The sequence below is a fragment of the Styela clava genome, chromosome 13 (assembly GCF_964204865.1).
Source record: "Styela clava chromosome 13, kaStyClav1.hap1.2, whole genome shotgun sequence".
In the NCBI taxonomy this organism is placed as follows: Eukaryota; Metazoa; Chordata; class Ascidiacea; order Stolidobranchia; family Styelidae; genus Styela; species Styela clava.
In genome coordinates this window covers 13869572-13884180 of record NC_135262.1, presented here as the reverse complement: position 1 = coordinate 13884180, position 14609 = coordinate 13869572, and the positions used below count along the sequence as shown (strand labels likewise).

At 32.5% G+C, this 14609-nt stretch overlaps 2 long non-coding RNA genes across 2 annotated transcripts; one reads left to right on the top strand and one right to left on the bottom strand.

The window, feature by feature from the left end:
• The first annotated feature begins 9823 nt into the window (after positions 1-9823).
• LOC144431470 (uncharacterized) lies at positions 9824-10972 on the top strand. Its single transcript, XR_013480038.1, has 3 exons — positions 9824-10160; positions 10379-10531; positions 10760-10972. It is a non-coding gene; the product is annotated as an uncharacterized LOC144431470 (long non-coding RNA).
• A 562-nt stretch (positions 10973-11534) lies between these two features.
• Positions 11535-14387, bottom strand: LOC144431394 (uncharacterized). Its single transcript, XR_013479971.1, has 3 exons — positions 14045-14387; positions 12386-12550; positions 11535-12017 (listed from the first exon to the last, which is right to left on the bottom strand). It is a non-coding gene; the product is annotated as an uncharacterized LOC144431394 (long non-coding RNA).
• Between the last annotated feature and the right edge of the window lie 222 nt (positions 14388-14609).

Genomic DNA, 14609 nt, shown 5'->3' with positions numbered 1-14609 from the left:
TTTTCTTTGTATATGTCGAGTCAGATATGGGTATTCGGTCCACATCAATTTAGGAAATCTTATAGTAATTAGTATAGCGCTATAGTCATCTTAACCATATAGTATGAATATGTTGGGTGAGTTATGTTAGACCAGGGTGTCCCAAACCCAGGCCCGCGGGATGAATGTGGCCCTCAGCTTCATCATCTTTGGCCCGCGTCGCATTCGAAGAGTAATCGAAAAATCGCATTTGGTGTTGTTTCGTCATAAAATTAAAAAGAAAATCTTTCGACATATAGTTACATCACTAATGTCACTGAATTGACTAGTGCTATGGCTAGCTGAGGTAACTAGCAAAGTTGAATGGTGCGCTTGACAATCTAAATCGGAGGTGTGAAAAGCGCGGCCCGCGGGCCAAATGCGGCCCGCAATGGTAAATTGTGCGGCCCGCGGAGGCAACTGAATAGCAGTTTGAAAAATTTTAACATTAAAAGATAAAATAGCTAAATGAGTTTTGGGTCCAGCCTATCAGTTGATGTTGTCTAAATCGAACCTAGAATAAGATTTGACAGCAAATTATTTGGAAATTAAACTTGGTGCATTTCACTAAAAACTTCTCAATCAAGTTACTTCCCACATTTGAAAAAGTCATGGCTTCAAATGTGGCACTTTTCGGTAATCTATTTTTGTTCTAAAATGGGCGTCGCATCGAATTGGTAGCACTTCCATTTAAGCAAATTTGGATAAAAGTAGTCGAGAAAAGAATCCAGCAGAAAATTTCTCACTGAATTCGTTTAAATTGGGTGCAACAATATATATCTTTAAATTACTGTTCTAAGAACTTAATGCGTTTCAACTCATCATTTCTGTAAGGACCATGAGATCAATAATGGTTCATCCATGTAAAGAAATTCAAAACGAACAAGTGATGTTTTACCAAAACCTATACCAAAAACGGGAAAATTTGGACAATGAATACCAAGAAACAATAATAAATAATTTTCAACAAAGAATAACAAATAGCCAGAAAATAGAATTGGATAGTCAAATAACAGAAAGTGAGCTAGATAGTGCTTTGAAACAAATGAAATCAAATAAGTCTCCGGGTTTGGATGGACTAACTCGTGAATTTTATTCCAAATTCTGGAAATATTTACGCCGAATTCTACTTTTGATATATAAAAGCTACCATGAACAATTATGGTTGTCTCGAAGCACAAATTTAGGCCTGATAACTCTAATATACAGAAAAGGTGATAAACATGAATTAAAAAATTGGAGACCAATTACACTACTAAATTTTGAATATGAATTAATTGCAAAAGTCCTGGCCATAAGGTTGAAAAAAGTTCTACCAGATTTAATAAATAATGATCAAACAGGCTTTATTGAAGGGAGGGTGATTCACGAGAATCTGTTAACAATAAGAGATGATATCTTTTGGGCAAATAAACAAAACCAATCTCTAATAATATTAGGACATGACCAGAAAAAAGCCTATGATACAGTTGATCGACAGTTGCTACTTAGATTATTAAAAAAAGATGGATTTTGGTAACTTTTTTCGAAAATGGGTATATACTCTTATTAACAGCACCAGGGCTAAAATTTTACCCAATGGTTTTCTTTCAAACGAATTCAATATTGCACGTGGAGTAGGGCAAGGATGTCCACTAGCTCCCTTATTATATATATTAATGTCAGAAATGATAGCATGCAACATCAAATGCAATAATAGAATTATAGGATTAAGGAATTGCACAGGATCAAGAGAGAAATACAAGGGATTTGCTGATGATACTATAGTGACAGTTGAGAATTTAACCTCGATAGATGAGGTTTTAAAAGTAATGGATAGATTTGAAAAAGCGACAGATTCAAAAATAAACATGGCCAAAAGTAACATTATGTTGTGTGGTTCAGCCAAACATTATAATATAGGACCATCATATAGAGGTATCCAGATCAAACAAGAGTTAAAAATTCTAGGAACATTCATAGGGAACAGTGTAGTATCACGAGATAAAAACTGGGTAAAAATCACAAATTCTATTCAGAGTGTAGTAAATTTATGGAGAGCTAGAAATTGATCAATGATAGGAAAAATTTTAATTGTCAAGACATTAATGTTATCTAAACTGTGGCATATAGCCAACTATGAGATTATGCCAGAAATATTTGTTAGAAAAATAGAATCCATCATTTGGAATTTTATTTGGAACAATAAAACGCAGCTGGTAGCTAGACAAATTACAACAGGAGGGTACAGTAAAGGGGGATTAAATATGATGGACCTTAGAAGCCAGTTGAAAGCCTTACAGGTGCCAAAAATTAAAATAGACCATGGAGTAGAAGAGCAAGATACTTTATTAATGCATATTGTAATATTTTGACTAATGATAATTTGGAAAGCTTACACTTGTTGGTAAGAATTGAAAAAACAACAGCAATACCAAATTTCTATACCACTATAGTAAATTCTTTCAAGGACTTGAAATTGGAAAGAAATTATCCATTGAATGTCAGTGAAGTAAAAGAGGAAATATTATGGTATAATCCATTAATTCAGGGTCAAAATTTTACTTTTTCATCTAAATGGATTCAATCGAAAGTCATCTCTGTCGCAGATATTTTAGATAATGCCCTACAAACTTTAACAAATAAAATATACTCGGTTGATATAATCAGAATAACCAGAGAAAGCTTTTTTATTTAAATAGATGTTCTTTTGAAATTCATCAAGTTTGGAACAATTTGCCTTTAAGTTAGAAAGAAATTTTAGCAAATAATCATATTATAACAGAGAAGAGAGCTACGCACAAATATATGGACACGTTAGACCAGAGCGAATCAGTCCTTACCGGTACCTTTGACGCTACCGGTACCCTCAAAAAAGTTCTGAATTTCCAGTAGCAAGAATTTTGCAGAATCAAAACGTACAGCCAGTCATGACACTGACTAAAATCCGTGTTCCCATGGATAAAAAATAATACAGCAGAATTTTAGACGAAATATCAAATTTTATAGAATTCACGCAAAATTTTGAAATAAATAAAAGTAATAGCCTTCTAGCGAAAAAATCAATCTTTAACCACTGAAAATTTCAAAGCAATTGGTCCAGTATTCGAAGAGAAAATCGACTTTTTAAAAACGTGTCAAAGAACAAGAACAAGAACAACAACAACAACAACATAATATTGAAACGATCGTTATGTCCATTTCGTGTCCAAAAACAGACCTGGATTACACAGGTATATTGAGTCGGAAAACCTAACTACCAAAACAATAAGTACATTATTCAAAAATAAAATTAAATAAAAAAAATTGCTACACGACATGATAATTACATTAAACAAAAATTTAATCTAAATACGCCAATTGATTGGTCAAAGATTTGGCAAGGTGAAATTCCTAACAACTACAAAATATTAACTTGGAAAATTTCGCATAATGGCCTACCAACAGGGGACAAATTGAAAGATTGGTTTAACAATGAAAATGGATTGTGTGTATTTTGCAATGAATATGAAGAAACATGCATGCATTTATTTTGTTATTGTGAATGGGTTTCCGATTTTGGGGAATGGTGTAATTTGGATAAAAATAATTATGATAAAATAATTTTCAATAATATTCAAAGTGAAGTTGAACTATTAATTATAAATTGTGCAAAGTCAACGATTTGGGAATTCAGAAATAGTGTTAAATACGATGAGGTTTATCAGATGCAGTGCAACATGAGGGCTATTCTCAAATGCAAACTCATAGGCATCATTAAATTAAAGCCGAGCTGTGATCAAGAAAATTTATTTCTTGATGAAACTATAGATGAAATCCTTCAAAAATCGATAATGGTTTGATTATATTTGATTAAGTGTGGATTTGTATAGGTTTATGGGTCACATTTATATTTAGGTCAAGTGTTAACATAGTCAGGGAAATAGGAAAATCCTAACAGCATGATGGGCTTTTCAAATTCCCTGTCTAATTTTTCAATGTATCTTGTTTTTCCATGCTAATCTAAAATATATAACTATGTTTCTGCACTATGGTGGCGTTATGGACAACTGTCAAATCAAATGGACTTATGATAAACAATGGACTATCAAAAATGGATGGAAATATAATACTTGTGTATATAAATGTATTTATTGTATCTGTATGGTAAAACTATATTATTCATATTGCAATTCACTGGAATGCAAAACATGCGATTGTCTTCCAAAACAAATCTCCGAAACCAAATTATTCATAATCAATGTATTGACTTACAAAAATTATAAGATAAAAATGTCCACATTGGCTATGGAATGATATTTGGCAAAAAAAAAAAAAAAAAAAGAGATCAATAACAAAAAGACACTATTTTGTGCCTGCAACTAATAGAAAGCCTGTGTGAAATATAGGTGCGGCCCGCGGTTTAACCCGGGTATTGATATTTGGCCCGCCTGCGAAAAAGGTTGCACACCCCTGATCTAAATTGTTATCAGGCATTCTTTTTGGTCGGTAATTAAGCGCCAGTTCTCTGGCTGTGCAAAGTTCTATGACTTCTGCGAGATTTAAATGTGGTCTTTTCGCCAAGATTTCTGCCCGAATATTGTCATCGTCATGTCCACTAATGATAATAGTTGCAAGAAGATCGTCAAGATTAATCTCTCTTGCCTCTGCAGCGTCCGCTGATTTTCGCACACGTACTACAAAATCAGAAAAAGATTCATGTTTGGCCTACTATTGCCTCTTGGCCTGACCTACTATTGCGAATTGGCCTACTATTGCCTTATCCGCGACTATTGCCTCACTTTGCTTTGCAGTAGCTTGTGTTTTGGCAATGGCTTGTGCAAGCATCTCGGCGAATGCATATGGAGCTTCTACCGTGGCAGGTTTGACTTTATGTTCTTTTCTCTTGTCGACCTCTGCTTTCATTGCGAATGCTAACATAACTTTATCCTCAGACTTTTGTGCTGAAATACCCAAAGTTTCCAAGGCTTGTATAAGCTCATCTACTTGAAGAGCAGCAATATCTATTTCTGTTAGACCAGCGACAAAATTCAGGTTAGATAAATCCATTTTAACAAGCCGATAACGCCATGTACTGATTCCCAAGAATGCAGATAAACATTAACTTAACACGGAGTTTATTAGCTCCTTACTTTAACACAGACAAAACATAAGTGACCAGTAAACAATACCAGACTAAATAGGTGCAGCAATTATAGGTGTAGACAAAGTAATCAATGATGTGAACAAACTGATCTAAAGTAATTAACACAATATTACTACAATATGCTGACAATTTTGGCATCATAAAAAACAAAAAATCGAATGCGCATTCTATTATAGCTTATGTTGGCTATGCGTGAAAACAATATATTATATTAATGTTATGCCCTAACAACGTGATTAATGCCAGGTGTTTCTCGCAACTAGCTTAATAAACAATGTTACAAAAAATGCTGCTTTCATGTCAGAAAATTTAGTAACTACCCTCCTGTACCTCACATTTGGTAATTTATCATTCTGAAGTAATTTGTAAACATAAGTTTAAAAAAAAGCTGACGAATTCAAAGAGATTTTCAACTGAACTCGGGAGGGAAAATACCACAATGCTTCTTGCTTGATATATCGGCATGTTGTGTCGGTGACAAAAGAATATAATTTGAAACGGCATTTTGGAATCTTGTGAGCAATGAACATTTTTTAAAATAAAGATTTTGCTTTGAAAATCCTATCGATGTTTGAAAACACTTACATATGAGAAAGCACTTTTTCCGTTATGAAGAGTTTGAAATCTTACAATAAATGTAAATATAGAAAGACGTTCGCAGGTTTTTTGACTTCTTTTGTGGTTTTTGCATATTTTATCTTGTTAAATGACAAATACTGATCATAGCGTTTGTTTTGTGTTGCACTGTTTACATATTCTTGGCACTATTGTGCCCGCAAACAATGCAAAACTAATTTTGTGGCTTCCGGAGCCGACAACTTTGGACCACCCTGTCCGCATTATTGGGATTCAGAATTTTAACAACGGGTTCTTCTTTTGTTTCGAACTCACCAACAATAGGTTCCCTCATTCTAGAAAGTGTATGTATGTCCCTATGTACGCTTTAACTTAATCTAATACCTAACTTCAAAAAACCAAATGCAATGCTATCCGTGAGATGTAATACGGAAACGGAGAAATATTAAAATTCATATTTCACAAAATATTACTGAAAGTTCACATGCTTTGAAAGTAGCCTATTCTAGAACGATAATATTGACGCTTTGTTACTATCGATATAAGTCAGTTAAACCATCATTGCATGAAAAAATTGCGCCAGAAGCCTATCTACAGCTAGAACAAAAATATCTCAATACAAGTATATTCTAACTTATTCATAAAAGCAAAAGATGTTCTTATTGCAAATAAAAGTACAATTTTAATTCACCAAAATCGTGACATTTGCGCTAAATTTTAGTTGAGTTTGCTTATTTTAGATATCAGTTAGCGTTCTTTTCGTTCGCAAAAAAATTTAAATATGAGATTTAAAATTACAAATTCAAAGCAGAAGAATATAATATATCAAAATGAGCATACATTGCAATGATAGTTCTCAACATTTTCAAATAAATCATTATTTTCATTCAATGAATAGCAATGGCAATTATGAATAACAGTTAATTAAAATATAACTTTCAGCCAGCAAGTCCACTAGAAGTTCTGAAAGTCCAGGTATTTCAATGATCAATGCATTCCCAGCATTTGTCACCTGCAAGTAAATAACATAAGCATTGTTTTAAGCAAGAATTTGCTATATTATTTATTCAACTAAGTAATACATATCTGAAAAACATTTTCTAATAGAATGCTCGGTTCAACAAATTTATTTATTAGTCGCTTCATCATAAAAAATGTTACGAAATGAACAAGTAGCGCATTTATTTTATACTACAGATTCAATAAATATTTGGTACATTTGTCATGGCCATTAAATAAATCTTATCTGACTAAATATACTCCATTTCGCAAATTAATCATATGTCGTTGTATGGAGAAATTCGACTTAACAACAATAGCACTCAATGCCACTGCTATCATAAAAATGCTGATAAATGTGCAAAGGTATTTAAAGTATTTACCATATTTGCCATAGATGAACATTTTCGCGCTTTTCATGATAACAGTTTTTGTCTGTTTTTACTGGAATTTTTTCTATCAAACATCTCGAAATAACTGTTTGGAACGCTTCACTTAGTTTTTCCACAAACTATTCAGTCCCATTGTTAAGAGAGGAGGGGAGTTAAGACTAAGAGACAGCCTTTCTAAGGACTTATGAAATCTACACAAAGTGAGAATTTAATTGAAGAATTTAATTAATTGAGAGAAACGCACATAACAACGATATAAGAAACCATTTACAAAAAAGAACTTTATCGGACAATTGACTCAATGTGTGAAAGTGGGTTCAGCATTTGGAACTATCCACTTCCGTGTCCTCCCCTAATCCACACTGCATTTTGTAATGTAAAAAATCTACTGCACATAATACTACAGAACCAAGTTAAAGATATATATAAATAAAAGATGTGACATTGAATAATACCAATACGATCTGTGTCCAATAAAATTCATTAAAATTAAGTTCGATTTAGAATAAAGTTCGATAAAAAGATATATTTCAATGAGTTGTGGTACCTACCAAAGAATTAATAAACAAATAAGAGTCTTACCGAGAACAAGCAGATAAAATATTAGAATTGCAGACTTTATTTTATTGTTGTTATACTTACTCAGCGTTAAGATAACAAAAAGCTTTTTATTAAAATCCTGCGTGAAACTTACGATGTTCCGATTTCATTTTAACAAATCAAAGGTAATAAAAATATCACTCAATCAAACAATCTGCAATATAATTACTACATAAAATTATTACGGTTGTTTGGCAATACATCATCGATTAAAAAATTCCAAAGATCAATGGCATTGCATCTTCTTTTTGAAGACATCATTGAGAAATAATGCTTCAAATGACAATGTTCATGGATACTTTCAAATGGAGTGTTTTCTAATAGTTTAGTTACATTTAACATTCAATTGGAATTTGAATCCCAATACTATGTAACAATACTAAATCAAAATCATCACAAAATAACATAATATATTCCTTTGCCGTCGAATAACTCCTATTCCTTGTGCTTTCGTCAACGGATGAAAAATATAATTTCACAAAACAATACTGGTATAAAAGTAACGCCATTATTGGACCCGCAGTGTACCTATGGATCGTACTTTATTATATATTTGGGCATTACTCCCTTTTTACTTATCGATCTCGATAAGTATGTTGATAGGTATTTGTCTGTTTGACCCTTTTGTATGCTACGCGATATCTCACAAAAGCGAGGTTGAATCTGCTCCAAATTGCTCCAAACGCGGTGTCGCTATTGAGTCAGAGCGAAGAAATCGAAACCGCAGTTTCTGTTTCGGGGATCTCCTAACTTTTTGCCGCGAACGATTGTGAGCGTTACAATGCCCTGTCTGCGATGTGGAGCGTCTACCCATTTTGGTTACACGCCGCTTCGACTTTGTGGGGCTGGTGATGACCGGTACGGAAGATCGATAATTCGGCGGTCTCCGATCGCCATCTACTTCCTTGCGTTGAATAGTTAAGCAACTTTTATCACATTGCCATCTGATTTATGTAATCAAAATTACTAATGTATTAGTCACTTCATAACAACGTGTATAATCGATCAAAGGTGTATATCGAATTTCGTTACCTCGAGGAAATCTCGAAACAAAAATTGGAAGTGATTATCCGAATTTAGTGGTCTAAACATATATTTCATTTTGGTATTTTTATCATCTATTCAAGTTTAAAAGCGTTTTATTTATATAATGATCGCGTCTTAAAAATGCCCCAATCTTTATTCTGATTCTTGTTATCAGAAATAACCTATATAAACAGAGAGTTCCAATACGATAGTAATAGCATTACAAGCTAATATTTTACTCTTGAATAATGAACAGCAAAAAGTCAAGGTCGCAGACTATGTGCTTGGAGTAACGCTTTCGTAATGTTTGTGTTTAACTGCTCTCTACCACATACTCATATGATGACTAATCAAACAAAGGGGTCTCGGATATTGTGTATTGAACTGCAGGTCCTTTCTCCTTGTTTACTTTCTATTTCGGATCCGTATGTTGTACTCGCCACAAGAATGCTTGAATGAGATAGCTTTTGTTAGATCGAAGAAAAGCTCACAAATATACTTACTATTTCGTTGAAAGAAATCATGTTATTTTTACTGATAACTTTAATATTATCTCGTTCAAGCATTCTTGTTGGCATTCACAAGGACTGCATACAATAAAGATTAACAATCTCCATCCATTTTCAAAGCAATTTTGAATAAATTTTTCTCTAAATTATTTATTTATTTAAATTTAGCAGTCTTGAAATCCACCAAGAAGTTTTTTTTCATATCGTTTATTTTACTAGTTTTAAACAATTAAGAATCACAATACAATAAAAAATCAAACAGCAACACGAATTCACCAAACAATGGGAGATGCTCATGAAAAATATTTAACTTAAATTGAGAACTGAGCCATGTTTTCGTAAGAATTTACAAGCAAAATTTAGTAAATACATTCAGTAAATTTGACTCTCTAGGTATGTTTATTACAAAGTATTGTGCTCTATATTCAAAATTTTTCATTAAAATATATTTGTGTGCATAACTCAATCTTCATGTGAATTGCAGATCGAGGGCATATTCAAGTTCCCGTTCTTCTTTGTCCAACCTATCATGGAATTAAAATTCTCATGCCACACGGCGCGTATTCGAGAATTACATTGTAGATTGTTTGTTTTATTCTTATGAGAATTGAACTTTGCATTTTTGACGCTAGTAACCGAACAATTTGTTTTAGGAGAAAATCACCCAGAAAAATTCAAAAATGTATAAATAGGGTAACGTAACGATGCATCAGCCACTTTCGAAAACTGCGTAGTGGTCAAATATTGCACAGAAAAAGCAGGCTAACACCGTTCACCGACCATTCAAATTATATGGAATAAATCTATTAAAATTTGTATACGTTAGACAATACTAATTATTTTAAATAAAATAAAATATTGTTGAAATGAAGCACTTCAAAGTTTTATTACTATCAACGATTGTTCTTTTCCTGGGTGAGTTTAATATTTTAAAGAATGTGTATAAATTTTTAAAGTCTAAAATTGCACATCGAATAGAAAGAATTATTTTGAATGTATATATATATATATATATATATATATGTTTTTAATATTGTTTTTCATTTATGTTAGATAAACAAAACATAATTTCTCTAATCCATGAAACTATTTGTACATCTGAAATGCCTAAGCTATATTTCAATTGATTTTAGCAATTTCATCTACTGAAGCCAAATCTAGAAGATCTTCGAAACGTAATTCTGTCTCAAGATGCAACGAGTGGAACACATGCAAATGTTTTTGCACAATATATGCAAAGCATTTGAGAAACTTAGGATGCAATAAGTTCATAAAGAAGTGGAAAAGTATGTTTTTTTTTATCTTCAGACTTATTTAACTTGTGATTTTTTGGTAGTGATGTTCTTAAAACTATGTAACGTGAAATATCTGTACCTATTACAGGTACCAGGTGTTTGTACCTTAGTTAAAGTGATTCCGTTAGTATCTCTATAAAAGAGTCTCTATCATATCATGTGAATTGGTACATTGCTTTCTCACAAGATATTTAATACTTTTAAAACTTCTCACAACAGTCGAAAAATGTTGGACCTGCAACAGTTGTGAGAACTACGCTGGACGAAGATCAACTAATCTCGGGAGCTAATTATTCAAAACACTCAAGAAATGGAGCTAGAAACAACAGATTAAAAATGTTTGATAATAGAAACCAGATAGGCTTCAATTATTTTCATGTTTAAACTGAATGTGTGCCATTTAGTATTCAATAAAATATAGATATATATATATTTTTTGTATATGTTGAGTCAGTTATGGGTATTCGGTCCGCATCAATTTCGAAAATCTTATAGTAATTAGTATAGCGCTACAGTCATCTTAACCATAAAGTATGAGAATGTTGGGTGAGTTATATTAGAGAATTAGACGCATTGATGAAATTAAAAATTTTACCAACAGGTTCTTTTTTTGTTTCGAAATAACTATCAACGGTTCCCCTCACTATGCACGCCACATTCACGTGATACGCTTTACGTTAATCTAATACATAACTTTCAAGACGCTAAATACAATACTTTCCGTCAGATGCGATGCACTTCTGCAATTTTCTGCAGTGCTATAATGTCTAAAACAAAGAGGAATGGTTTCTCTGATTATCACGACATTCCAAGAACTGGTACACGCGAACCTTTAGATAAACTCTTTAAACAGCACTACTGATTAGACGTATAAATATAAAGATTAAAATTTCTATTTCTCAAAATCTTACTGAAAGTTTACATTCTTTTAAAGAATGTGATCTTAAACGGTATTATTGACGCTTTGGCGCTTTGTTACATCGATATAAGACAATAAAATAGGCTACATATATATTTCAATAATCTTATTAATTAAATAAAACGGAAGATGCTCTCACTGACAACAAAAGTACAATTTTCATTTAACAAAATCATGGCATTTTTGCTAAATTTTAGTAGTATTTGCCGTACTTCAGAACTCAGTAAGCGTTATTTTCAAGTGACTTCATTGATTTCTATTATATATTGACGTTGCTTATTAGCGAACAAAAGCAGAAAAATTTCATATATAAAATATATAAATTACAAAAACTGAGGAGAAAAAAAGCATACATCAAAATGAGCTTATATTCCAGTGATGATGCTCAACATTTTGAAATAAATTATTATCTAAATATCACTGAATAGCTATGGTAACTATTATAATCATGACTAACAGTGAACTGAAATGTGAAGTGAAGCTTTTAGCCAGCAAGTCCGTTTGCAGTTTTATAAGTCCAGGTGTAGCAATGATCAATGCATTCCCAACATTTGTATCCTGCAAGTACATTATATAGGCATTATTTTAAGCAAGAATTTACTATATTATTTCTACAAATAAATAATATCTTTTCAATAGAATGCACGATGCAACAATTTTTTTTTATTCGTCGCTTCATCATCTCAATAGTATGATACGGAATAAACAAATGACAACTATATTTTAGAATATGGACTCATTTCAAATTAGGCAAGCTACATTTTGTCGTGGCCAATAAAATTTATTATCTGAATAAAATTTACTACACAACTGCAAATAAATCATATGTCCTTGTTTAAAGTAATTCGACCTAACATCAATAGCACCCAATGCTACTGCTATCATAAAAATGCTGATAAATGTGCAAAGGTAACACAAGTATTTACCTCTGTCTTCTTTAAAATAGTTGCAACCATTTTTGTTGGCAATATTAACGAGTTTCTCGGCTTTGCAAAAACATACGCAACTTTCCCAAGGACTGGAACATGTTGATCTTTTACTAATTTCGTGGAAAAAATCCGGCAATTTCATACCGTAAGTTGAAATGAAACCTAAAATTCAAACAGTGTTAGATTTTTGTGGTCCTTCAACCTAGCAACCTTGAACCACCCTGAGGTAGACTACAGATAGCGGTAAAATTTCAAACTACAGTTGTGACTTGTATCCTTTGGTATTTCGATTCACGTTGAGACTGGAGGCATGAATCTTCATTGTCACACTCCCTCGGGATTAGAGCTCGACCGATATATCGGCCTGATATTTCGTGTTTGCCAATATATATATATATCGGCTATATATAACAGTTAAAAAACCTAAAAATGCTCGTAAAAGTTGTTTTATTTAATGTGGGTTGTGATTATTTTTAATGGATAATGCACTTATGTGGTTTATTGTTTTTATAATGAAAATACACATGAGGGTGCACCAAAGTCTTCAGTGCTTAGGGCACCAAATGGGCTTAATCCCTGGGTTTGGCTCTTATTTTTCCCTGCATATTGCTCAAACTAAGGATGTTTCTTCGACCTTTGACCCCCGAGAAATATTTTCTATACCTCACCATCGCAAATTTTCAAATTTTTATTCTAACAGTGGTTTCGCGAGTTAGCGTCTGTAAACGGGTTTATATGTTTCACACCAGCATTTTGATTCAAGACATTCAACAACATGTCATTTAAAAGTACCGGTAGGAAAGTTTAGTCTAGTACTCTAGGCTAGTATATCACCGCTATCTTCAGACTAATTTTAGATTACTGCAATTTTACAACCATGCTTGAGAATTTGTGTCTGAACGGCGGCATTCCCGAATTATGTAAACCAAGATGGCAGACACCGGAACGTAGTATTTTAACCAGATTAGGGTTAGGCCATAATTTTATTTCAATTTCCCTATTTTATTTATATTACGAGTTCGGGAAATAGCCAAGTGACTTTCGTAGTATTTGTACCTGAAATTATGGCCTAACCCTAACCTGGTACACATACTACTCCGGTGTCCGCCATCTTGGTTCACAACATTCGGGAGTACCTGAGCGCCTGCTAATTGCGTATATTGTGACGTCACATTTTGCATCTTGCTAATTTGCCAATGTCACGAAAGTAAACAAGGTAGTCGCTGCTCGGGGAAACATCTATTGCCCAAGTTGCAAATTTTCTAGCTTTTCATGATTATAAGTTTTGCTGTTTGTGCTTTGCACAATATTCAGTATTTCTTTCCATCAAACAACTTGAAATATCTGTTCGAAATATTTAACGTAGTTTTTTTTTCACAAAGTATTCAGGAGGATGAGGCTCACGCAGTTTTCTCAATATATATGTGCAATGGACTCAGCATTTGAAAAATGCACTTCAATGTGCTTGCCTGATACTCATTGCGTTTAGTAATGCAGAATATTCACTGCATAATACAACAGAACTAATTACCCATCTTATATAAAAAGAATTGACATCTACATAATGAAGTTCATTCAAATGAAGTGAGATAAAATAAAGAAATTCAATTAATTATGCTACCTATCAAACAATTAAAAAACAAATAAAAGTCTTACCGAAAGCGAGCAGATAAAATATTGTAAATGCAGTCTTCATCTTATTGTTGTTCTACCTATTCAACGTTAGAGTATAGAAAGTTTTTTTGTAATCTTGCGTGAAACTTTCATCATCCGATTTCATTTAAACATTACAAAAGTAAAAAAAAAATCATTTAATAGTACTCCATATGCTTACTACTTTAAAAAATTAAGGTTTCTTAACAATACATCTTCTAATCAAAAATTCCACAAAACCCATTACATTGCATTTTAGTTCTGAAGATATCATTGGAAAAATATTGCTAATGACATGTCCGTTCAGCTAGAGTATTTTCTATCAATTTAGATGATTTTACCATCTAATTCGATCCCAACATTAATACTGTGTAATATCACTAAATGAAATCTTCTCAAAACATATAGATTATATATAAGTTTATTGGGTGTAATGAGTATTTCCTTTGCCGTCAAGTATTTCCTATTTCTTGTGTTTTCAAAAACGGATTTGAAATCTAATACTACAAAACATTACCAACACACATGCAAAATAGAATGGAATTTTATATTAATCAAAATGTACTTA